At 45.3% G+C, this 24241-nt stretch overlaps 1 protein-coding gene across 2 annotated transcripts in view; it reads left to right on the top strand.

The window, feature by feature from the left end:
* The window catches only part of Hivep3 (HIVEP zinc finger 3), a 376984-nt gene that overhangs the window by 140089 nt on the left and 212654 nt on the right, over positions 1–24241 (top strand). The window lies entirely within an intron of this gene.

Genomic DNA, 24241 nt, shown 5'->3' with positions numbered 1-24241 from the left:
AGGCTGTGCAGACTAGGTGATCAACAGCACTTCTCTGCAGAGTGGACTTAGCCATGCTCCATTCTGCCATCTTTGTACCATCTTCTGTTTTCTCCATGACACTATCCTGGCCTTGTGTCACTGCGGTGGCCCTTATATCAAGTTTCCTTTACTTGCGTGCCAGTCCTAGGACTTGAACTTAGGGACTGGGCACTATCCTTTAACTCCACCCCCACCCCCCACCCCAAGACTAGTACTCTGTTACTTGAGCCACAGTTTTCCTTCTGGCTTTTTGGTGGTTAGTTGGAAAGAAGAGTCTCATATACTTTCCTGCTGGCTTTGAATCTCAGCCTCCTGAGTAGTTAGGACTATAGATGTGAGCCACTGGTGCCTGGCTCTACCTTTAAATTTCAAAGTTCTCTCTTACTCCTCTATAGTGTTGAGGTAAAAAATCTTAAAGGACACAGCAACGTCTACTGCAGAAATCCTCCTGTAACACACAGCCTTGGGAAAGGTCCATATACTGGAGGAATTGTTCCCTAGCAGAAGTGGGTCTTACTTCCCAGTTCCCTTCTGAGGATACTCTGGCTGGTGGCTACCTCTACCAAGAAACCCATGTACAGATACTCTGTGTCTGGCGATGTGTGTGGCTAGCAGAGGAGGGATGCCTGTGAGAATTCCACTGCTGTTTGACTCATCCTTGTTTTCCAGGAACCGGAGGAGGTGTGCATTTCACACCATTCGTGTCAAGTCCACAGTATGTTTTCCTTTGCTTTTAGCACTCATTGTCTTCTTCTCCACAACTGTCATTCAGACAGCGGTGAGCAGTTGAGGGCCATCCTTGAGGTGATGCTCTGAAAGGGGACCTGCCTATCTTCCCTCTGTATCTGTGGAGTAAGACGCTTGTCTCTGGGTAATGAGGAGCTCCTTGTCTCCACAGATCTTTATCTGATTCCCTGCCTGACTCCTAGAACCCGAGTCTGCTGACTTGCTCTTCCAGGCTCTTTCACAACAAGCTGCCTGTCTTTTGATGGAGTGTGCAATCTCCTGTCTGCCTCCATCTGTAGTTCATCTCCCAGACTCCCTACATTTCTAAAGAAATCACAGGCAAGCTGGGAGGGAGTGGGGAATGTGGAGAGCCAGGCAGAAACGAGATGGAGAAGGATGTGTGCCAGGAGGTTGGCAGCCACGTGGGAGGTGGAGGAGACAGAGGAGGAGGCGCTGCTAGAAGGGAGGGCAAGCAAGGGGACAGGGGAAGGGAAAAGAAATGACTCAGTTCTTACATACTGAGCATATGTACTGAACCATGTGTCTCAATGTGGAAATAGTGAAGCCTTACGATATTTCAGCAGAAGAAAGGACTAACATTTTGGATTCCTAAATATTATTTTTCCCATTCCCATGACAGCACTGAACCTATGGTTAATAAGCTATAGGGAGCATTGAGAGAGGGTACAGAGCCCACATGAACTAGCTATGTGTTTGGACAAATAGCTGTCTTACTAATGTTGGATAAAAATGTTGTTAATTCCCCTTTGAACAATATAGGAGGCACCATCCATATCATCTTCCTTGCAGTTAATTCCTGGTTTCTGGATATTTTGATCTTTTCCCTTCTTATAGAAATGCTCCAGTTATTCAACTTTGAACCTATTGCTTCCTTCCCCAGCCTGAACCTGTGTCAGTAGGTCTGACAAGGCCAGCTCTACTTCCCAGATGTCAAGTTTCAAACTTCAGATTTGTCTCCTCTCAATCCTCTTTAACCTCCTGGCAAAATGTGGAATTCATCTCTTAAGCTCCGTGGACATTTGCCTTCTGATATCTTGTAGATCTGTTTTCTGGATCAGATCCAATGGCTTGGTCCAAGCCCTGTGGCTGCCAGCCTGGACTCTTGTAAAGCTCCCTCGCATTTCTATCACCTCTCATCTCTTCTGCATCCCCACTAAAAGCTAGAGTCTTTAAGATTCCTCTTTAATTATGTTAATCTGCTGTTCACAAGTTTCCAACTGCTCCCTCCTGTTTATTGGATCAAACCCAAACTTCTCTGTGTGGGATTCAAGCCTTTCTGAAATCTGGCCTCCTTCTCTGCCTCTCTCACGTGACCCCTCCTCCCAGGCCAGTAGTATAAAGGCCTGTGCAGAACTCTGAGTCCCATCTGCTGTTCTCACTACTCCCCAGATGCTGGCCTACCTCCTACCCACCTACCGAAAATTTCCCTACCTTTCAAGGTTAACACGATGGTTTCCTTGTTTAAGTCTGCGTTGCTGAACAGGAGGGGGGCACAGTCCACTGCCCTCCTCGCCTCTGGTGGCATTCACTACTGGCATCTCTTCTGAGTTCTGATTTCATGTGTTGCCAGCCATCCTTGTGAGTGTGCTCTTCTTGGTTATATTGTGTGCCTTAGTGTAGGGCAACTGGGGCTTGCACTTCAATTGTTTAAATGAATAAAGATTCCAAAATTGTACATGACGTTACTTTTGTAATTTTGAAAAAAAAAGTTTGGGTTCAAAAAGTTTATCTTTTGTATTAATCTGGCCTGATTCTTGGTAGCCATTGCCCATTTTTTTAAATCCAGTCTTCCAATCAGCTGGTGTAGTGCCAGCCACTTTGGTCCGGTGGGGTGGGAAGTTAGCCAGGCCCATCTTGTGTAAGCTTTCATGTTAGGGTGGAGACTAGTGTTAAATAAGTGAACAACACCAACGGCTGCTATTTATTGATGCCAACTGTGTAGTGGGTGTTCTTTGGACTTATTTTGATATTCCATATGTTTACTCTTTTAGTCCTTTACTTAATTTCCTTTAATAACCTTGAGCACTGGGTGCATCAGTCCCTAGTGTCACCCAGCCAATAGCAACATGGCCAAGACTCATCTCCATTGGGCATTCTTTAGCTTGAGTTCAGGGATCTCTAGCCTTGCTACCTGTCCTTTACCAAGTTCTTACAGTTCATTGGCTTTCTTTGCAGTAAGTCTTTTGCACTTGACATTCTCTCTGCCCAGTCACTACCCTTCCACCAGACCTTTGCACAACAGCTTTCTCCTCATGTAGCCCACAGAGGCCTTCCCTGAGCTCCTGTTCGCATGTGACTTCCCTGTATCCCTTGTAGCCCCTCTCCATCTCTGTCACATCATCTTGTTTTGTTTTCTTTTTAGCTATTGCCACTTTCTGATATTACCTGACACCATGTTACTTACTGGATTATAAGATCAGTGAAGAACATGATCCTTACCCATCTTGTTCACTCAGCATCTCCAGCACCTACTACAGTACTCAACACAGAGTAGGTACTACTGGAGATTGGGAAAATGAATAAGTGAAGGATAATAAACACATAGTCTAGAGTGCAGCCTCCAAAATGGGGTGTAAATATCCCACTTATGGGAGGAGAGATGATCTGCTATTTGACAGGAAGAAAACATGATAGCTAAGTAGATAGGCAGATGCATAGAAACACACACACACACACACACACACACACACACACTCCTTTATTTCTGTTTTTGTGGACAACAGGTATTAGTCAGCTTTTGATTGCTGTAACAAAATGCCTTAGAGAATAAATGTGTAAGTAAGGAAGGTTTATCTTGGCTCATTGTTTCAGAGCATAGTCAATTGGCTTTATTACCTTTGGGTCAGAGATGAGTCTTAACATGGCAGGAAGTTTATGGTAGGGTAAAAGTACTTACTTCATGATGGCTAGGACATTGAAAAAGAGAAAAAAGAAAATACTGGCATCCTATAATTCCACACCCCTGAATGTCATGACTTCCTTCCACTGGGCCCCATCTTCTGAAAGTTCTGTCACTTCTCTATAGCACCATGAACTGGGGCCCAAGCCTTCAACATGCAGACCTTTAGAGGGTCTTTCCAGATCCAAACTGAAGAAGCAGGTTACAAATACAATTTCAAGTATACACATATGCTAGTCCAATGTTTACATTCACATGCTCCTGCTAGGATATAGGGAACAAGAGCTGTCGTGTTCACTGACCTAAAAGGAGAGGCAGAGGAAGAAACAGCCACTCCAGTAGGAGGTGTTCAGTGTGGCCAACAGATGGTCAGAGTGCAGAGGAAGCACCTAGAAGGTTTCTTCTCTACACTTGGAGAACTGAAGTCTTGATTCAACTTATAGTTGTCATTATTTTAGTTCTTACTGTTTGCAAAACTATCCCAAAACATATAAGCTCTCTATTTTGGACCATTAAGACAAACTAAGTGACCATAGTGCTTATGACTGATGGCCTTGTAAATGATGAATGAGAGAGTGACTAAGATTTTCATTAACTACATGGAGATACTAACATTGCAGAATTTACACGTGGCTGTCATCAAACACTGGTTAGATATCCATAGAGTGGTCTTTGTTTACGAGGCTGCAAAATTAATCTGAAATGTAGAAAATGAAACATCATCTCAAGTTCCCATCTTCTAGCTAGCACAGCAGAAGAAGGGACCGGGCTGGAGACTTGGGCTTGAATCTCACTCTTGCCCATTTCTTTTTGTGTAACTTTAAGTGAGTCCCTTTTCTCAGGCCCTATAGGGTGCCTTCCTTATAGTCATGTGCCATGAAAATGTTATAAAACAATGCTTGTTGCACAGCAGATCTTTCTGAATATCAGTTCCCCCTTAGGTCTTCTGCTTATAGAAGAAACTCCAGTGCTATCCATCCTCCAGAACACTACCAAGAATGTGATTTATTTTTTGATTCAGCTAAACCGAGTCACACTTAAATATATGCTTCAAATCACTTGAGTTGATTTCACGTAAGCCAAAGCCCTCCTTCCTAGATGTAAGGACCTTGGGTATTTCACCAGTGATAGCATCTCTTCTTTTCAGGCTTGACCTCAAATGGATGCACAGTTAAAATTCCATTGCACAAATTGCACTTGTCTCCTGTGCGTGGAGAGTTGCTGTGGGGTGGAGAATCAGCCAAGATGTCAGGACCTTGCCTTGAAAGTCGCTTATGTTGAGGGAGCGGGGACTCTTCTGGAGGGAGGATGAGGTCTGAGTGGCCGGTTTGGAGATGAGGAATCAGGTCAGGAAGGGGAGGAGTGGGATGGACAGGACTCAGCAGAATCCTTGGTGTGTGCTGCCTGAAGGATTCCCTGAAGGACTGCATAGGGAAGAAATGTGTTATGTGCCTGGCAGGCCAGAAACCACAGAGAATCTAGCTAGGCTTTTGGAGGATTTGGAAGCAGAAAAACAGACTCCCTGGGTGGTTATTTATAGAGCCAACAGCAGTAATGATCAGTTAGAAAAAAATAAATTATAACTTAGTGGAACCTGAAATAACTTGGCTTTTGCAACCCTAGGCATTCTACACTGGGCCACTTGTATGCTACTCCCTTCCAGAAAGTGTTCCTGCAGGCGAGGGGCTGGCCCATACTAGCCTTGCTCTCACCCTTCCCAAGCTCCAGAGTATCTGACAAAGCTACAGAGCGGGAGTTTCTGGCTGAGGATGGAGAGCGGTGTGGCTGGATGACCCTGCTACTCCCAAAGGCCTAAGTCATCACACTTGTTCTCCATCCCCATGTCTAGACCATGATCTATGAGGTGGACCTCAGGTGGAATATGCAATCTATGGCACAGAGAGCCTCCATCTTCTGCACACTTTGCACACAGAATTGTGTGTACACGTCAGCTTGTTGTCAAGGTGTTCGTTTCATCTGTGAGAGCTTCCGCTTGCGATGTCTTCAGAGGAGTCGGCAGCTGACTCCGTTCACAAGGTCACTGCTGTTCATTTCACCCTGAGCCACCAAGCAAGACCACATGATGTGTACCGACAGCTTGGAAGTGAGGTCACCTTGAGCTTGCCCAGCCCACTACTTGGCATCTTGACACTTGGGCATCCATCCCACCTTCCCTCTCCCTTCCATCTGCTCCTTCTTTTGTATCCAACCAGTCATTTATTCCTTTGCTTTCTAAGCAACAAGCTTCCATTGAGAGTATATGATATACCATGCACCGGAGATATAGAAGTCTGGAGGTTGCAAACTGGTGGCAGATGAGCCTGTTTTGGCTGTAGCTACTTTTTACTTGGCTCTCTACCTGGTGTCTCAAACCTGAGTTTCCTACTGACGCATGAAACTAGGAGGATTTTCACTTGAGAATACAGACACCTGGCTTCTCTCTGAAAAGCTTAAAATTCTGGCTACATAGACCATGTTTCCATGAGGTAGCATTCTGCACATGCGCAGCTGCCCCCATCGATGAAGTCACAGTGCCTGTGATTCCCTGTGGCCAGGATGGTCACTGCCCCTGTTCTGCAAACGAGCTGTATCACCCATGGATACCACCACCTGGCCCCTGCACATTTGGTGTATGAGCCAAGGAGATTTGTGGGCTAATGGAGGAGGCAGGGCCAGAGATCACCCCTATGTATGGAAAGTACAATGAGAAGAGCATATTTGGAGAGCTCTGGGAAGGAAGAAAGTTGACATTGACACGGAGAGTCAGGTTTACAGCAAGGGAGAGATGGCAGGAGGACACTGAGAGGGACCTCCTGGTCGAAGCCACCTGCATGCACAGGAGCTCGGCAGAGTCGACAAGCAGAAGAGGATGGGGCCTGGAACAAGGTGAACCCAAGAGGAAACAGCAATGAACCTTTTTGTTTGGAGTAGGATGTTCATAGCTAATTTTGCCCAAACTGAAATGAGAGATCTAGGCCTTCAGACATGTGCCTTCTGTTCTTTTATTCCGGTCAGCATCTGCTGAGAACCTACTGTGTGCCAGACACTGATTGAGATGTTAGAGATAGATTGTCCACAAGAGAGATTAAAGTAGTACTTGCCCAGTCAAGTGCACATCCACATGCTAGTGGTTAAGAATCAAGTTGGACATGAGCGAAATGTCTCAGATAGTCCTGCAAAGAAAATGGCAAGGGTGGAGAGGAAGGACCAGGAATTAGAGGATAAATGGTCAGGAGAGACTCGAGGACAAAACAAACACCTAAATCCAGCTTTGGGGGCCTGGAGAACCTGGTGTGAACAAACTAGGGTTGGTAGTATTCCTGGAAGAAGGACCAGCAAAGGCAAAGAGCCAAGTGAACACTCAACAATGCAGGGTTAGGAATTCATACCAGTCATGGCTTTGTCACTGTACTCTGCCACACAGTGCCTTATAGGAGGCATCTGGGGCCTTCCGTGTGTCATGGAGCTCCTGAGAAAACCAAGTCTGAGATCTGGGTCCACACTGGAACAGACTCACAGTTGAACTTGAAGATAACCAGGAGCTGATTCCACGACGGCCTTACAGAATACTGACCATGGTGTGCTGGGAGCACTTTGGCATGGGAATCAGGCAGCCTGAGTGCCACCACTGCAGAATCTCTTGACCTTGGTGACTTCAGTAATGGCATAAGTCAGGCTTTCTGCAACCTCATATTTATAACTGAGGATGATACTGTGTTTTCTCATCTAAGTTCTACTTAGATACATGATTTCATTATTTCTGTGAGCAAAATTGCTTACCCTCTCTGAACTGGGGCTTAACTGATTGAAGTAGGTAGGTTCGATGAACTCTAAGGCCCTTCTTGTTCATATGGTAATAAACACATTGGCCAGTAGTTTTCATAGTATTCTAGGCCTCCCTGCTCTGATTCGGGTGAGCTTGAAGTACTAGGCCAGAGTGAGTCATTAGTGGTTACTTTTGTATGAGGCAGATACGATCACTGGACTCTCTTGGTATAGACCAGAGATTCTCAGCATTCAGTCTCCAGAACACAGTAGGAGCACCTAACAACTTGTTAGAGACACACATTGTCAGAAAATCTGTTTAAATAAAGCTTCAAGATGACTCTGATTTATATGAAAATTCTGAGTACCACTTATATAGAGTGTGTGTTTTAAGATTTGGAGCTACAAGTGGTAGAGTGCTGGTCTTGAGCAAAAGAAGTTCAGGGACAGTGCCCAGGCCCTGAATTCAAGCCCTAGGACTGCCAAAAAAAGAAAAGAAAAGAAAAATCCTTTAGACAGATATTACTTTACAAAACTCTTCCTTATCCGAACGCATTTTAAAAATTCAGTCCCGTTCCCCAAATATACATTTGTTGTCTTCCTTTTAGCTCTTCCTGTTTTCTGAATTTTGAAAATCTGTATTTTGAAATAAATTATATAAGACTTAAAAAAACAGATTTGGAGATAGCAGAGATGGACTTGTCCATTCTAGTCACTGTTGTGGCCAAAACACATGGTATGTGTTTGTTTATCCAGCTTGGCTTGCCACATCATCCTTGGTGTTGATGCAGGAGAGCCCCTGACCCACCTGGGCTTGCGCCAAGTAATTTTCCCTGGCATCATGTCCCACCCACCTGGACACATGCCCTGGTGTAGCGGATACTCCAGGTGGGCATGTGGGGAGAAGAGAGCCTTATCAAGGGACTAGCTCATTCCAGAAGCTTGCCAGAAAGTGCTGTTGGGTTTTCTTCCATGGAGACTGGTTTAAGTAGATCAACTTGTATTCTAGTTTGTTCTCCTGCATTTCTAAAAAGTGAAAACTTCCTGGATAAACAGATCTGCCTACTCCTGCATGGCAAAGCTCAGCATGACCAAAGGTCTTAGGTCCCCTATGAAACATGTCCTGGTGACCCTGCTGTCCACTGAATTTGCAGTACTGATCCAGTTTGGTTTTCCTCATCTAGCCATCCACTTACAAACCAGCATGGAGTTGCCCATGGTCCAGATGGCCCAGCACTGCCCCGTGTTTTCTTTTCTTGTCCCTCTCAGTCTGGTCTTGGGTTGCCCATTCCTGCTACATCTTGTCTAGTCGAGGGACAAAAGCATGCTGACACCTTCCTGAGGAACAGGAAGATTATAGAAGCATAGATTTCAATGGTAACAAAGGCTGAGGATGCCTTCATGCAGCTGGGTTGCTTGTACACTACAAGGAGTCCAGGGAGAGCCAAAAGAGGTGGTGAGAGGGCCCAGGAAGGGTGGAAGTAGGTTTGTTTTTCCCGGGTAGGGCTTAGATGAAGGATAGTAGTAGGTAGGGATGGGGAGGCAGCAGTAACTGGGAGGTAGATGGACAAATCAAGAAAGAACAAGGGCATGGTTAGGAATAGGGGCTCCAGCCCAGGCTGGCCTTCACTCTCTGGGCATAACTTCTTGCCTCTGTATGCTTTCATCTCTGATGGTATTGTTCCTCCCCCAAGTCGGTGTTACCTCTGGCCATTCTGTCTACCCTGCCACCCCCTGCTCACCTTGTGCGTGTGCACGTCTTCCTCCAAAGCTCCTGTTAAATCCTGCCCACTCCCCATTCATCCTTTTCATCCCATTTCTACCCATTGCAACGTGCTGGACCCAGGAGAACACTAGAGTTCAATTGTGATAAGCGCTCTCCCTGTTTGCAGATGCCAACCAACAGTGACAGAGCCATGTACATCCGCTCCAGAGCCTCCCACCCAGCACCCACTGAACAGAGGGCAACACAGAAGGATCTTTCTCACCTTGCAACTGCAAAATCTGAACAACAGCCAGAGAAAACAGAGAAGCAGCATGAGCCCCCAAAGCTGTCTGGGAAACTCTCCGAGGATTACATGATAGCCAGCTGTGCCAGCAGATGTTGTGATAAGAGACCTCTTCCTCCCATCATGGATCCGGTCATATCCATGGGTGCCATTCCTCTTGGTACTTGGATCATCTTAGAACATCAACCCCTGTTTCCGCTGAAGAGGTCTGGCTAGCCTTTCCTTGGAAGAAAATAACCTTTCCCCCCTCTTGAAGTTCCAGATTAAACTGTCTTACCCACATTGGACCACTGCTGGCTAGAAGTTCCCCTGATGTTCCTGTTTGTGAGAAGCTGTGGAGTTCGTGTCACATCTGGGGTCCTTTTCTGACAGATGCTACTTGACCTGATCATTTTGACTCCTTCTTTTCTCTACCAATTCTATCAGTGACTCTATCCTCTCCTGGTGCTTTGATTAGATGTGGGAGAGAAAGTATAATGGAGGGAAACTGACAACTTTGCACATTTTGGAGGCAATTGGAGCATGGTTCCAACCCAGGTAGCTACAGAGTAGCCAGCCTTTGTCTCATCGTCTGCCTTATTCTGTGTCTGTCCTAATACAGGACAGCTGTGCTTTTCTTTTTCCAATTAAACATCATTTTGGTTAATTTTTTTCCATTATTGCAAAGCAGCACATGCCGGGCTGGGGATATAGCCTAGTGGCAAGAGTGCCTGCCTCGGATACACGAGGCCCTAGGTTCGATTCCCCAGCACCACATATACAGAAAACGGCCAGAAGCGGCGCTGTGGCTCAAGTGGCAGGGTGCTAGCCTTGAGTGGGAAGAAGCCAGGGACAGTGCTCAGGCCCTGAGTCCAAGGCCCAGGACTGGCCAAAAAAAAAAAAAAAAAAAAAAGCAGCACATGCCTATACAAAAGTGCCAGAAGTATAGGCAAATAGAAGGAAATCCTTCTTACTCCAAAGATAGCTGTCAGGCCATATTCATTCAGTATCATATGCCTAAATATGTAATGTCACAATACCACTTCTGTTCTTTGATAACATGTTGTCATTTAATGTCAGATGAAAATCTGGCAATTAGTTCAATTGTTCAGCAGTTGTGATGTAAGAGATATTCAAGTGTGCAACTGTACCATCACTTATTTACTTGTTATGTCCTGAGATGTATTATATTGGATGCATCTTATAAGTGAAGGTTTGTCTCCAGCTTTTCTCTATTTTGAGCACCGCAGAGAAACATTTTTTTCATTTGATCACCCTATGGCGATTTTCTTAAGCTAAATATCCAGAACAGGATGGAGGGACAGGTAGCAAAGATTACAAAGACGTCCAGGCCTGGAGTCAGCAACAATTGCTTAGAACCTAGCACATTTGCAGGTGAGCCCTTTGGGAAGGCCACACATGCCCTTTCTTAGACACCTCCGGATTCCCACACTGTGGGGCCCTGGGCTCCCATAGAAAGCTCACAAATGATGGCAGAAGCAGAGGGGAGCCTGGGAGTGGTGTTGTCTCAGAGTTTGGTCTTTGGGTAGACCATGAATCTTCTTATTGGATGCTGAGAAATGGTTTTTCATTCATTACCTACTTTGTAGAGAAGCCATGCCCCTGTTGTAAGATGCCAGGCTAGAAGCTAAGAGGACAAAGATAAATTAAACCGCTCCCCTTCCTGAGGGTAGCTCAGGAGGATACTGGCCTAGAGGACAGTGATGTATCATACACATTTACTCCACAGCATAGTAAGAGAGAGATAGACGATCATAATACATCTTAGGACAGAAAATTTGGAATGTCTGAAAGGCTCAGGGGGAAAATATGAAAAATCACATACTCTGCTGGCCTACTCAAAGCAGCTAACACCCCTGAGTCTGTGGGTTGTGAGAGTTGCTGACTTGTGGTCGTCCTTGCTGGACACCTTCTCTTTGAAGGCAAGGCCTTTGCCCTTCACTTCCTCCTCTGATAACCAGGTGCCACCTTAAAAACTCCTTCTGAAGCCTGTTCCATGTACATTCAAATACCAGAGAACAATATTAAAGGTAAAGGGATTCATGAGTTGAAACAATCACAATGTTTTATGGATGGAAGGGAATTTGCATTCATTCATATCCTTCTGTCTGGTAGAGACTTTCTCAGATATTTCATTAGAGAAATAACAATCACATTTCAGAAAATTTGGGGATGAGAGAAAAGAAAACTGCCATCCCATTTCAGATCCTCACCAGGCGTAGTAACATTATGGTGACTTTTACCCTGATAATTTATATTCAGGTGGTAGCAAGTACAAGAGCTTAAAAAAATGTGTAACTTTTGTACATTTGTCCTGATTTTGTTTTTATTTCAAATAGCTAATTTGAATAGCCAATTATATTCACGAGTTCAAAATCTAAATAGCAGAAAAGCATGTAGTCTCTTGCACTTGTCACCTAGTGGTATTCATTATTTACTTATCTCTGTGCATATGACACCATATATGTGCATAAAATATGGTTTTTTAATGGAAGATATGAAAGTATTGCTAACAGATATTCTAAGGTTAGCCTAAAAATCCTTTGAGGTTTTTTTTGGGGGGGGGGTCTTTTTTAAATTTGTGCTAGTACTGGGGCTTGAACTCGGGGGCCTGGGGACTGTCTCGGAGCTTTTCTGCTCAAGGTTGGTACTCTACCTCTTGAGCTACAGCTCCATCTCCAGCTTTCTACTGGTTAATTGGAGATAATTGTCTCATAGGCTTTCCTGCCTGGGCTGGTTTTGAACCACGATCGTTAGCTCTCAGCCTTCCTGGGTAGATTGGAATACAGGTGTGAACCATTGGCACCCGGCTCTAAACAATTTTCATTAATTCTAATGGAAGGCTTGAGGTTCAGGGACTTAATTTTACTTTGGGATTTGGATGTTAGTTTAGTTCAAATAAGCAAAGAAGGGGGCATGCATTATCATCCCAGTAGGAAGATAAGATCAGGACGTAGGGGTGCTGGAGTTTAAGCCATTCTCATTACTGGCGTTTGAGCCTTTTGTGCTGGATTCCACCTTTCTGATGCTCAGTTTCTTCATTTAGAAAAGAATGTGCTTAGATAGTTTTCAGGTTGCCATCAGCCCTGTGGTTTTCAGGCTCTGTGACCATGTGTGCAGGGACAGTGACCTTAGTGACGATGGGGGAAGTCTGTGGAGGTCTGTGCCTGCAGAAGACTGTGCTTGATGACTTGGAGTGTCCTGGCCTTCCTTGCCTTGACCAGAAGAGCTTAGCTGTATCCTCAGAATCACCTTCCTCTCCTTGCTGGCTTTACTACACTGCTCCCCTTTAGGCAAGAGAGAGTTGCTTTTCCCCAATGGGTTCCCTGGCCAATCCTTTCCCCATCTGCAGAGGAGGTGATTAGAGTGGGCCAGGGCTCCTTCCCTTCTACCTTTTGGCCTCCAAAAGGTTGCTTCTCCTCCTTTTGTCTTCAGTGTGGGCCCTGGAGTCTTCCTCTCTCCTGAGGAATTGGAAAGTGGGGGAGAGGTGGGGCCCTCCTCTGTCCTGGTGAATGTGAGTGGAGAGGGAGGGTCTGATTAGAATGGCATTACACTGTCCCGTGGAGTTCAACCTCAGAGTGTGGGGGAGAGGCTGGGGAAGGGGGAGGATGCAGGACCATAGGAAGCTTCCTTTTGTGGGGAGAAATGCTCCCTGTGATGAGGTGCCTTCCTTCCACTCGCAAAGGACTAATCAGCTTGATTGAATTTCTCTCTTGCTTCTTCACTCTATATTTCTTTTTTGGGTTTTTTTAGTTGCTTAAATCTCTAATCTTTAGCATTCTTAGCAGCTGTTAAACAGGGCAACAGTTGAATGGCTTCCAGAATTGAACTTCTCCTGTCTTGGAGTTTGGGAATGGAAGCATTGTGTTCCTTAAGCTACCTTCCCATTGCTGCTTCACACACACACACACACACACACACACACACACACACACACACACACACACACACACACACACACACACACACCTCCATTGCTTCTTACATTTCCTGCAATACCCTTTGTCTCTGTCAACTGTTGTGGAGAGAAATGTTATTTGGAATATTCATAACAAGTCTATCGCTAATTATCACTTTAACAATGTGCTATGGAGCGAATCCATGCAGTCATCTGGAACGGCACATATGCCGTCAAGTTTGGGGACTGGTTGTGTACTGTGGGCGCTGTGTTTCTTCAAGAGGAAGCAGAGGAGTTGGGAGAGGGGGGAGAGAGGATGGTGGAGATGTGTATCCTACATTCCTATCCTCCCAGAAACAATTTCCAGGGTTAGTTGCTTCTGAATGTAGAAAAAGGAAACCAGGAAATCAAACAAGAAGCCTTAATTTGAAACAGAAACTACTTCTCCACAACAAAGCTCCGTTGTGGAAAGCCACCCAGATTGAGATGACCTGAGGTCATCCCAGGTCAGTGCCAGATGGACAAATCTCAGCTGCAGCTCTCATGAATAATGAAGAGGCTGCTGGTCCTAGGGCTTTCCTGTCTTTCTAGCAAGACTGTGGGGCTGAAGTTGCCTGGTGATTGACAGATCTCAGAGGCAAATGAAAAGGCGCTTCCCATGTCAGGGTGAGATAAGAAGGAAGGCCTCTTGTGTCCATCTTCATGCTGTCTTTTCTTCCAGAAAGTCGAATGAACTCATCCTAGGTTCCTTCTTTGGGGTTCGCAGTGAGTGTGGGGTTGGGAGGCAAACATATTATGGCAAGGGAGCTCTTCCCACCAAGTTGTCCTCATGGGCAGGGATGAACCCCACAGGCAGGGCAGGATGGAGAGGGCATCCTTGGAGGACAGTTCAGCACTGCCACAGTGATAAAGCCTTTACTTTAAGAGGACCAGGAACATGGAACTTGGCTCTGCACGGCTGTGTGGATCCTTTGTGGGTCCTGCTTGTAGCAATCGGCAAGGATTCGGATTCAATGTTCCCTGGGTTTTCTTGAATAGTTGGAATATAATTTGGACGGTATAAAGCTGCATCTGCTAGTTGATAACCCCCATGTGTGCATGTGCACGCATGTGCGCACACATACACGTGTGTGTGTGTGTGTGTGTGTGTGTTAGTCCTGGGACTTGAACTCAGGACCTGGGCACTGTCTTGTAGTTTGTTTGCTCAAAACTAATGCACTACCACTGGAACCACAGCTCTACTTCCTGTTCTTTTGCTGGTTAATTGGAGATAAGAATTTCATGTACTTTCCTGCCTCGGCAAGCTTTGAATTGGGATCCTGAGTAGCTAGGATTACATGTAGGAGCCACCAGAGTCTTGCAATTAATAGCCTTTTAATAATCCATTTTTATGACACCAAGAGTCTGGTTTTACTTGAAAATACTTTAGAAATAATCATGGTCCTTAGTATTTCTGGAGTGTTCCTAATGCTCTATGCTAGGCACAGGGTCATCATGATAATCATTGACAAGAAACATTAATGGAGTATTTAGAATGCACCAGACTCTTTAGCAGGTTACTGATACTGATCCTGATCCTAATGGGTCCTAGAAGAGAGTTCCCATGGAGTCTGTGATTCACACGTGAGGAAAGTGAGGCTCTGTTAAAGGACTTGTTTATGTTGCTGATACAGTGCATGAAGGAAGGCAGTACTTTTAAACCTGTCTTTCCACCTATTTGGGAGAAGAACAGCACACAGTCTGTCCCTGTTCCTATTTGAAAACAGCAGGTGAGGCAGGACTGGGTGTATAGCTTTGAGTGGAGCTTTTGACTGGCATGCAGGGGGCCCTGGAGTCCACCACCAGCATTGCCAATACTCCCAGCACTGCAAACAACAGCACTACAAAATAAAAATAACACAATAATAATAATAATAATTTGTGTGTGAATCTTTGGAAGGGGGGTTCAGAACTCAAAGGGAAAACAGTGAAAAAAGTACAGCAATGGAGCTCACTGGACACTGATAAAAGTGAACTATATAACTCATGGGTAGAGATGGAAGGAAGGGGCTGTATGAAAGGAAATATACTTATTGCCTGACTTATGTAATTGCAATCCCTCTGTACATCATCATTGTAATAACAATAAAGTATATAATAGATAAAAAACAATTGAAGAAAGTCCTAAGCAGCCCACCTCACCCCCAGCGGTGGGCAAAGGGCAGTGAACAGGGTGACTCTTGGCTCAATGTGTCCAGAGAACAATGTTGGAGCAGACTGGGATCCTCAATGCTGTACAATATGAGGCTCTGGAGTATTGTGTCTATCTATGTTGAAATGTAAGTATTCATTGTTAGCTGCTTCCTTAAAGAATTGCTTTGAGCTGGGCACTGACTGCTCACACCTACTCGGGAGGCTGAGATCTGAGGATCATGATTGGTTCAAAGCTAGCCTGAGTAAGAAAGTCTATTTCCAATTAACCATCAAAAAGCCAGAAGTTGAACTATGGTAGATAAGTGGTAAAATGCCAGCCTTGAGCAAAAGAGCCAAGCAAAAGTTCAAGACACTGAATTCAAGCCCCAGGATGGGCACAAAAGAATTGATTTGATAAACCCTGAGTTTCTGGGTGTTCAGTTTCTTTGTTTTTGTTTAACATCATGGTCAGACCAGGAGGATTGGTGGGAACACATTAAAGAGGGAAATTCTAGATGTATTTTAAGAACAAGACACGTGCATTAACTTGTGATATAGCCTTCCTCTGCAGGCTGGTGTGTGGGCAGGTGGACCGAGTAGTACAATGTGGGTAGAAGTGGCAGGTTGATAGGTGGCAAAGCCAGGGTGGCTCTATGTCCTTCCTTGGTCCTATGAGGCCACATCCACTAACTGGAGGGTGATTTACCTCCTTCCTTCCTTTTATTACTGGACAGAGACTTTAACAGCGCTTTGATTTAGCAAGTTAATAAAGTAAGCCATCCCACTCTGGTGTTTACTGATGGGATGGCCTAGGGCTTGTTGTTCCCTGAGAACCTTCTGAGATTGTTCCAGGACTGAAAGGAAAGCTGTGGCGATTCCTCCACTCTTCTTCCTCTTTCTTGGGTGGTTAGCCCAGCATGTCTGCCCTCCCTCCACCCCCACCTCAGTGCAAGGTGTTCCTCATGGTCCCACCCAGCAATTGGTGTAACCAGGGATCTGACTGGGGGTTACCTCATGCAATAGAATATTCCTAGGACCCCCAAGGTGGAGGATATCTTCAAGGAAAGTTGAGGCCTAGAGTTGTTTTCTAGGCTGCTGTAGCAAATGATCACAAACCAGGGATGATTAAAACCCTGTAGCATTTCTAGAAGACAAGTCTGAAGTGAGGGTGCTGGCCAGGTTATGCTCCCTCCAGCAGCAGTAGGAAAGTTCCTGCATGCCTGTTACCAGCTGTTAGTGGCTGCTAGCCAGCCAGCCTTATTGACCCTTAGCTCCCAGTGCTCCAGCTCTGCCTATATGGTCACATAGACTCTCCTATACATGTCTCCCCATAACTTAAGGACACACGTCACATTGGATCCGCGGCCAGCCCTACTCCAGTGTGACCGTGTCTTACCCATTATATCCACAAAGATCCTACTTCCTATTTCTTTTTTTTTTGGCCAGTCCTGGGCCTTGGACTCAGGGCCTGAGCACTGTCCCTGGCTTCTTCCTGCTCAAGGCTAGCACTCTGCCACTTGAGCCACAGCACCGCTTCTGGCCGTTTTCTGTATATGTGGTGCTGGGGAATCGAACCTAGGGCCTCGTGTATCCGAGGCAGGCACTCTTGCCACTAGGCTATATCCCCAGCCCCTCCTATTTCTAAATAAGGTCACAGTCTGAGTTTCTTGGGGGATAGTCCAGGCCCTTGAGGAACAAACAAAGAAGAGGCATGGACTGGTGGTGTGTGGTTCTCCGCAGTGCCTCCCATGGTGTTTCCTGGGCTGATAAGAAGTTCCTATAGCTGCATCTCTGGAACTGTGAGTAAGGCGCTGGGTTATAAATCAAGTGAATGTAAATAAGAGGCTACTAGAGCTCAGAGTGAAACTCTGCACATGGAGTAGGAGAAGGAGGTGCCACTTTTAGATGTCCAGACAGGGCCATTTGAATCCAGACCTCAAAACCAACTTTCCCACGTGGCTTTGCAGTGGGTGGGAAGCTGGGCCCCATGACCTCTGAGGTTCCTTCCAAGGCTGGAACCATAAATCAGTGTTGAGAATAAAGTATTGAAATCAGCAGAGCCATCTGGGGAGCTCTATGGACACTACTGTATTTCTTCCTTTCTAACTGGCTACACACACCCATCAGGCCATTGGCTTTGGTGGCCTGAAAGTAGGAATCCCTCGTCTTGGCTTGTCGGGACCCCTTTCACCCTTGCACATATCCTGACCTGTCCAGCCAGGAGGAAAGCTGGAGTGCAGCCCAGTGTGCAAACCGTGGTGGTGCATAGTCGCGAGACGCCCCTCCTCCCCTCGCACACTTAAAGAATGACATGGGAGTCAAGTGGGTGTTTTGGAGTAAGCTTCTGGAACTTCCACTGGATTTACTCAGGGGAGGGGTTTATATAACAGTAATGGCGGCCGGAAGGAGAGGGACTAACTGCATACTAGCGATAGGCTGATAAGCTGCCCATCATAGTGATGTCACAGAATTTCCTCTATGGGTGGTCATCACATCTCATAGGACCACCCCTTGGGCCGGGCCGGCGCCATTTTCACACACACACATGGCCAAGGGCAGAAGGCGGGGCTGGTTTGCTATCTCTTCAGGTTCTGGACCCAGAAGGGGGTAGGAGTGGCTAACAGTCATTCAGCCCCAGGGCAGGGGGGGAGAGGCAGGCCTCTCAGGACTGCCCCTTAAAGGTATAGCCAGAGCCCAACATTGGCTTATCATTGAACAATACTTGGAGAGTTTATTTCAGCTGAATTGTTGGCTCTGGGCCTTCTCCTACCTCTAAACTGGAAAGCTTTTACTTCATTTGCAGGATCTATCCCCAGACCACCTATAGCTCAAGGTCCTCATTTATTCTCAGAAGAAGTTGGAAGCCATTACCTAAAGGACAACGACAGAAGCAAACCCCAGATCCATTTGTCAAGCTCAGCCAAGCCTTTAAGCTGGAGAAGTAACAGGAGGAGAGGGAAAAGAAATATTGGTTTGTAGACTAGATAAATCTCATTAAAAATCCAAGGCCCATACTCACCATTTGGTTAGTTTGAGCATAATGACTCAGTTTCCTTATCTGGAAAATGGGAGTTAGGGTTTTTTGTTTTGTTTTGTTTTGTTTTTTGCCAGTCCTGGGCCTTGGACTCAGGGCCTGAACACTGTCCCTGGCCTCTTCTTGCTCAAGGTTAGTACTCTGCCACTTGAGCCACAGCGCCCCCTCTGGCCGTTTTCCATATATGTGGTGCTGGGGAATCGAACTGAGAGCTTCATGTGTAGGAGGCAAGCACTCTTGCCACTAGGCCATACTCCCAGCCTGAGTTAGGGGTTCTTGAGGAGTTATATAACATTTGAAGTGCTTGGCACTTTGTAATTTATTTCATTTTATTGTTATTATTATTTATGTGTGTGTGTGTGTGTGTGTGTGTGTGTGTGTGTGTGTGTGTGTGTGCCAGTACTATGGCTTGAACTCAGGGCCTGGGAGATGTCCATTGGCTTTTTCTCTCAAAGTTGATGCTCTTACTACTTGAGCCACATCTCCACTTCTGGATTTTTCAGGTGGTTAAATTAGAGATAAAATTCTCACAGACTTTGCTCCCTTGACTGGCTGTCAACCTCAATCCTCAGATCACCATCCCCTAAGTAGCTAGCACAAGCCACCAGCGCCCAACTGCTTGGCACTTTGAACACCTACTATTTGTCTACTATGTCCCATGCACACTGTGCTAGGCACCCTGCAAGGCTTCCTATCTGAGAAGGAAGTAGACACTGGACAAAAGAATTCCTGTTTCCTCATTGTGAATCTTTTCCTGGTTTGTAATAAGCTTTCAGCACATTGTATGACTTAACACTGGCACCACACCAGGTGATGGGAACACTAGGTGGAATCATGTCTACATCATAGACAAGGATGTTGAGTCCTGGAGAAGAGACGTTTCATTGCTAGTTCGCAAGGGCTGGAGCAGAGACAAGTTTCTGGAATTCCTTCCTTCCTCTGTCCTTTCTCAGAAGGGGCCTGATACACAAACACTCAGTCTCAGCATCACCTGGAAACAGTTAGAAATACAGATTCCAGTCCTGGCCCCAGCTCCTCTGATTCAGAACCTGCATTTAAGGAGACTGCTTGAGTGACTTAGTTGGAAGGTGCTAGGCTTGGATCTTGAATATCCCCCAGAGTTCCAAAGGCTTGATCAGTGATCTGTGGTGCTAGTGAGAAGTGATGGAAGCTGTAGTACGGCAGGGCCTTATGGAAAGGAGTTAGGTCACTGGGGATGACTCTTTTTTTTTTTTTTTTTTTTTTAATGCCAGTCCTGGGCCTTGGACTCAGGGCCTGAGCACTGTCCCTGGCTTCTCTTTGCTCAAGGCTAGCACTCTGCCACTTGAGCCACAGCGCCATTCTGGCCGTTTTCTATATATGTGGTGCTGGGGAATCAAACCCAGGGCTTCATGTATATGAGGCAAGCACTCTTGCCACTAGGCCATATTCCCAGCCCTGGGGATGACTCTTGAAGGAAGGATTGGGACCTCAGCCCTTTCTCTGTCTTATTTCCTGGCTGCCATGAGGTGAGGAGCCACTTTTGCTATGGGCTTCTACCTTGATGCACTGTACCACCCCAGGCCCAAAGCCTCCGGGGCTATCAATCATGGACTGAAACCTCTGTAACTGTGAGCCTAAGTAATCCTTTTCTCCTTGTAAGTTGTTGAACTGAGGTATTTTGTCATAGTGACAAAATGTTAATACGGAAATACTTGGCTATAGCCCAGGCATCCTCTCTAGTTGAGGACAGAATAGTGACTAGACTCTAGGCCAGAAATCCCATCTCTGTTGTGTATAGCATAGTGTATGAGGCTAGAGCCCTAGAGCCCTAGAGCCCTAGAGTCTGACTGTCCAGGCTCAGACCCTAGCTCCACTGCTTGTCAGTTGTAGGGAGTCAAACACAGCTGATCATCTCTTAGTGTGTCCATGTCTTAACTTGGCTGATAAGAGCACCCACCTACAATGATTGCTGCCTACATTACCGACTATCTGCTCAGATCCAGCATTCCTTGACCTTCTTGCTAGACTAGAAGTTCATGGGTCTCCATGAGGATAGGCTCATGCCTGATGCTCAGGCAACCTCAACTAGTCTTTCCTTTTCCTTATTTGTAGGGCACAAGAAAAGGACAGGGTGCTTTTGGTATTAATGAAAAGAGGGGAATGGTAATTTCTTGAGTCTCTAAATCTTCAGTGGCCTCCACATTGACTGAACATATCCTTAAGTTCAGAGTTTCCCAGGAAAGTTTCTTAAACTTTTATTTAATTATGAACTTGGCATCTGAGAGCCTGAAGTCATTAGATATTGCAAAATATCCTGGGAAGCTCCTTTCCAGTGAAGGAATCTGATTCCTGTGTAGTGTATAAACAGAGCCATTCCAAGTTGAGTAACGATGTCAAATTGTAGGATGTGAGAGCTGTCAAAATTCCTGGTAAAGAGCCAGATATGGTGGCGCACACACACAGAACTCAGTAAGGCGAAGGCAAGAGGATTATGAGATCAAGTCCTGGAGACTCTGTCTCCAATTTTTTTTCTAGTGATCACTCAGTTACTTCATTCAATTATGAGAAAGTTAATGTTTAAGGAGGTCCAGTGGCTTGCATAAGGTCACCTAGCTGGTTAATGGAGGATACAGAGCCACAAACAAGGGCCTTTCTCTCTCAAGTCAGTGCTCCTGCTATATGTGTATGTACATATCATTCATGTATTCTTTCAACAAATATTTCCTAAGAGCATACACTGTGCAGTATGCTCATTAGGAGCTAGAAATATAGCAAGGAATCTGTCCTTTAGAGCTTACATTTTTGTAGGCAAGCACACAAGAAAAAAGTGAACAAGGAAGAAACAAAGAGCAAAACTATTTCAGATGCACAGAAGGAGATGGGCTAGGAATTGCTGGGGGCATGGGATTATTAGCCAGAACCTCAGACCTCTGTGAGGCAGTGCATGTGAATGAAGTGAGATTATGAGTCATGTAGGTATGGGGACAGCATCTTCCAGCAAGAGCCAACCAACTCCTATCTCCTGCCTGTCACAGGCCAGATTCTGCAAACTCAGAGATGGCTATGGACCTGGTACAGGTGGCCTACTGAGGTGTGGAAGAAGCAGAGTTTGCAGAGGGCAAATATGGGTCGTGATACCATTGCTGCAGAGACCTGAGTCAATTCTCCCCAGGTCTGGAGCTGAAATGGCCTTCAGAGTTGTCCCACCCTGTGGCAAAGGGGCAAACTCTTCATCTTTGTGCCAGGAGTCAATTACTGGTGGACTGAGGGACTGTGGCAGTGACCGTGAGCTAGGCTAGCTAATCTAGTTCCTTTCAGTGAAGGAATTTTCTGCAAATGGACTTAGGTGTGAGTTGTCACTTGGCTATACACTCCAGAGCTGTGGGTGGAGAGAGGGGGAGAAGCTCTGATCAATAGCAAGCCTCCAGCACTGGTCTCCTCAGGGCCCCCAAAACATGGTTGGCAGGAATCTCCCATGGAAGGGACTAGGGAACATCTTTATCTCAATCTACTCTCCTCTGCATATTTTGATTGGTCACATAATTGATATTGGCAAATTTCCAAATCATTAGCAGGACCCCGTAGGTGCAGAAATGAATGAGAAAGTTTCCTATGTTGGAGATTATCTACCTGTGAGGGGAGGAGAAAAGTAGACAGGGAGGCAGTTAAACAGGTATTTCCATGCAACATTTCCAGCCAGGGAACTGTGTCAACTGCTTCTGTGGTGAGCACTGTGGTCATGCCAGCATTCCAATCTTGGGGTCTGTGAGAGCTCTCCCCCTGAATATGATCACCTTTACTTAGTGGACAGAGGCCATGGAATGTGATACATCGATTTGATTTGCAATTGGGAGAAGGCAGGAGTAATGGGAGACAAATGATGATGATGATGATAAATATAGTAGTCATAGCCGTCATGGTAATATTTGCTGAACCTTTATTCTGAGCCTGGCTTCTCTGAAAACTGAGCATGTATCAACTTGCCCAAGCTTCCCATAGTCTCTACATGACAAGTGCTGTGGTTATTTTGCTCCAAATCAGGATATTCCAAGAGAAATTTCAAATTTCTTGAGTCTTTAAAAAATATCGGACAAGTAAAAGTATATTCTTGTGCTATGATTTGTTTCTATTAGCATAAGTTAATTGCTGGCATATTTAATTCATTTATTGATGATCTAGATCAGTAACTCTCATCAATCTGTGACCTCTGGTCTCCTTTTCCTAACCTAGCCCAGTATTCAGCCAAAGATGGGAATGGGATCAGGGAGGGGAGAGTGAGCCTGAGCCAGCCCTGTCTCTCCTGTCCCCTAGCCTACCCACTTCCCTACAGTGCTCAGGCATCTTACCTAGAACTTCAATGATACCTTGGAATAATGTAAAAACCAATGAATCTATAGTGAGGTATTATATGAGAGATGTGCATATATAAAGATGAATAAGTGGCTATTATCCTACCACCTAGCAAATCACCAGTGTTAATGTTTCATGTGTTTCTTCTCAGTGTTTTTCCTCTGTGTATATAGACACACTGTTAAATGATCTTTAATATATATGTGCATTTATATATACATATGTAGTATATTGCGTGCATGTGTATATGTGTATGCTAGTCCTTGAACTCTGAACCTGTGCACTGTCTCTGAGCTCTTTTGCTTATGACTAGTGCTCTACCACTTGAGCCAAGTTCCACTTCTAGATTTTTGGTGGTTAATCAGAGATAAAAGTCTCACAGACTTTCCTGCCAAGGCTAGCTATGAACCTTAATCCTCAGATCTCAGCCTCCTAAGTAGCTAGGATTACAGGCATAAGCCACCAGTGCCCCAGATCTTTACTATATTTATACTTCTAGATTCTCTTATCTTTCTCTTGATATATTACCAAGTTTTTTCCATTTCACTTTCAATGTTTTAAACATTGATATTAGTAGCTATATAATTGATATTCTACCATCACTTACTTAACCACCTCCTCAACTGAAATGTCAGATAATCTTTATTTTTTGCTGTTGTTAATGATCATTAATAAGAAAATGAACAATCAGTGTTGGAATGAATAATATGTGCTTTGGGCCCATCTGTGAGTTTTTCATTTGAATATAAGTTCCCAAGTGGGTCAGAGGGAATATAAGGCCCTGATATTTATTGCCATACCAAATGTGTATACTCCTGAACTGGATTTTGAAAGATGAGCAATTTCCGAGGTTATGTTCCCTCTCTGTGAAATGCTAGATGGTATTATGAGCTTGACATAATCATGTTGAATGTGTTATGCCCATGAGAAGTCAAGTCCCTGGCCATTTCCTGGTGGCTTTCTCCCTGTGTCTTCTCTAAAAACAGAGCGTGATTGTTTCATGAGATAAACCATAGTGCAATTCCATATTCTTCACAGGCCAGAGTACTCATGCCGGAACCCCTGAACAATGTGGCTGCCAAACCAAAAATCTTTGTTTCCTAAAGTTTCTAAATTTCTCACAGCCTCTGCCCATAGTAAGTGATTCTTACTCCCTCACTTCTCTAACAGAGACTAAGGAAAGCAACCACCCAAAAGAGGTAGTAGCCTCTTGTAAAACGTTGGTAAAAGGGGATGGGCTGCTGATGGCTCACTGATTTAGGGGGAGAGAGAAGGCAACCTTACAGATGAGCAAGAAGGCCTCAGATCAGTCCTGTCACAGAGCAAGAGGTAACAGCAGCACAGTGTCGTGAAGTGGCCTCATC

This window comes from Perognathus longimembris, chromosome 7, assembly GCF_023159225.1.
Source record: "Perognathus longimembris pacificus isolate PPM17 chromosome 7, ASM2315922v1, whole genome shotgun sequence".
Taxonomy (NCBI): domain Eukaryota; kingdom Metazoa; phylum Chordata; class Mammalia; order Rodentia; family Heteromyidae; genus Perognathus; species Perognathus longimembris.
The sequence above is the reverse complement of the archived record's forward strand: the minus strand, read 5'-3'. Positions and strand labels throughout refer to the sequence as shown.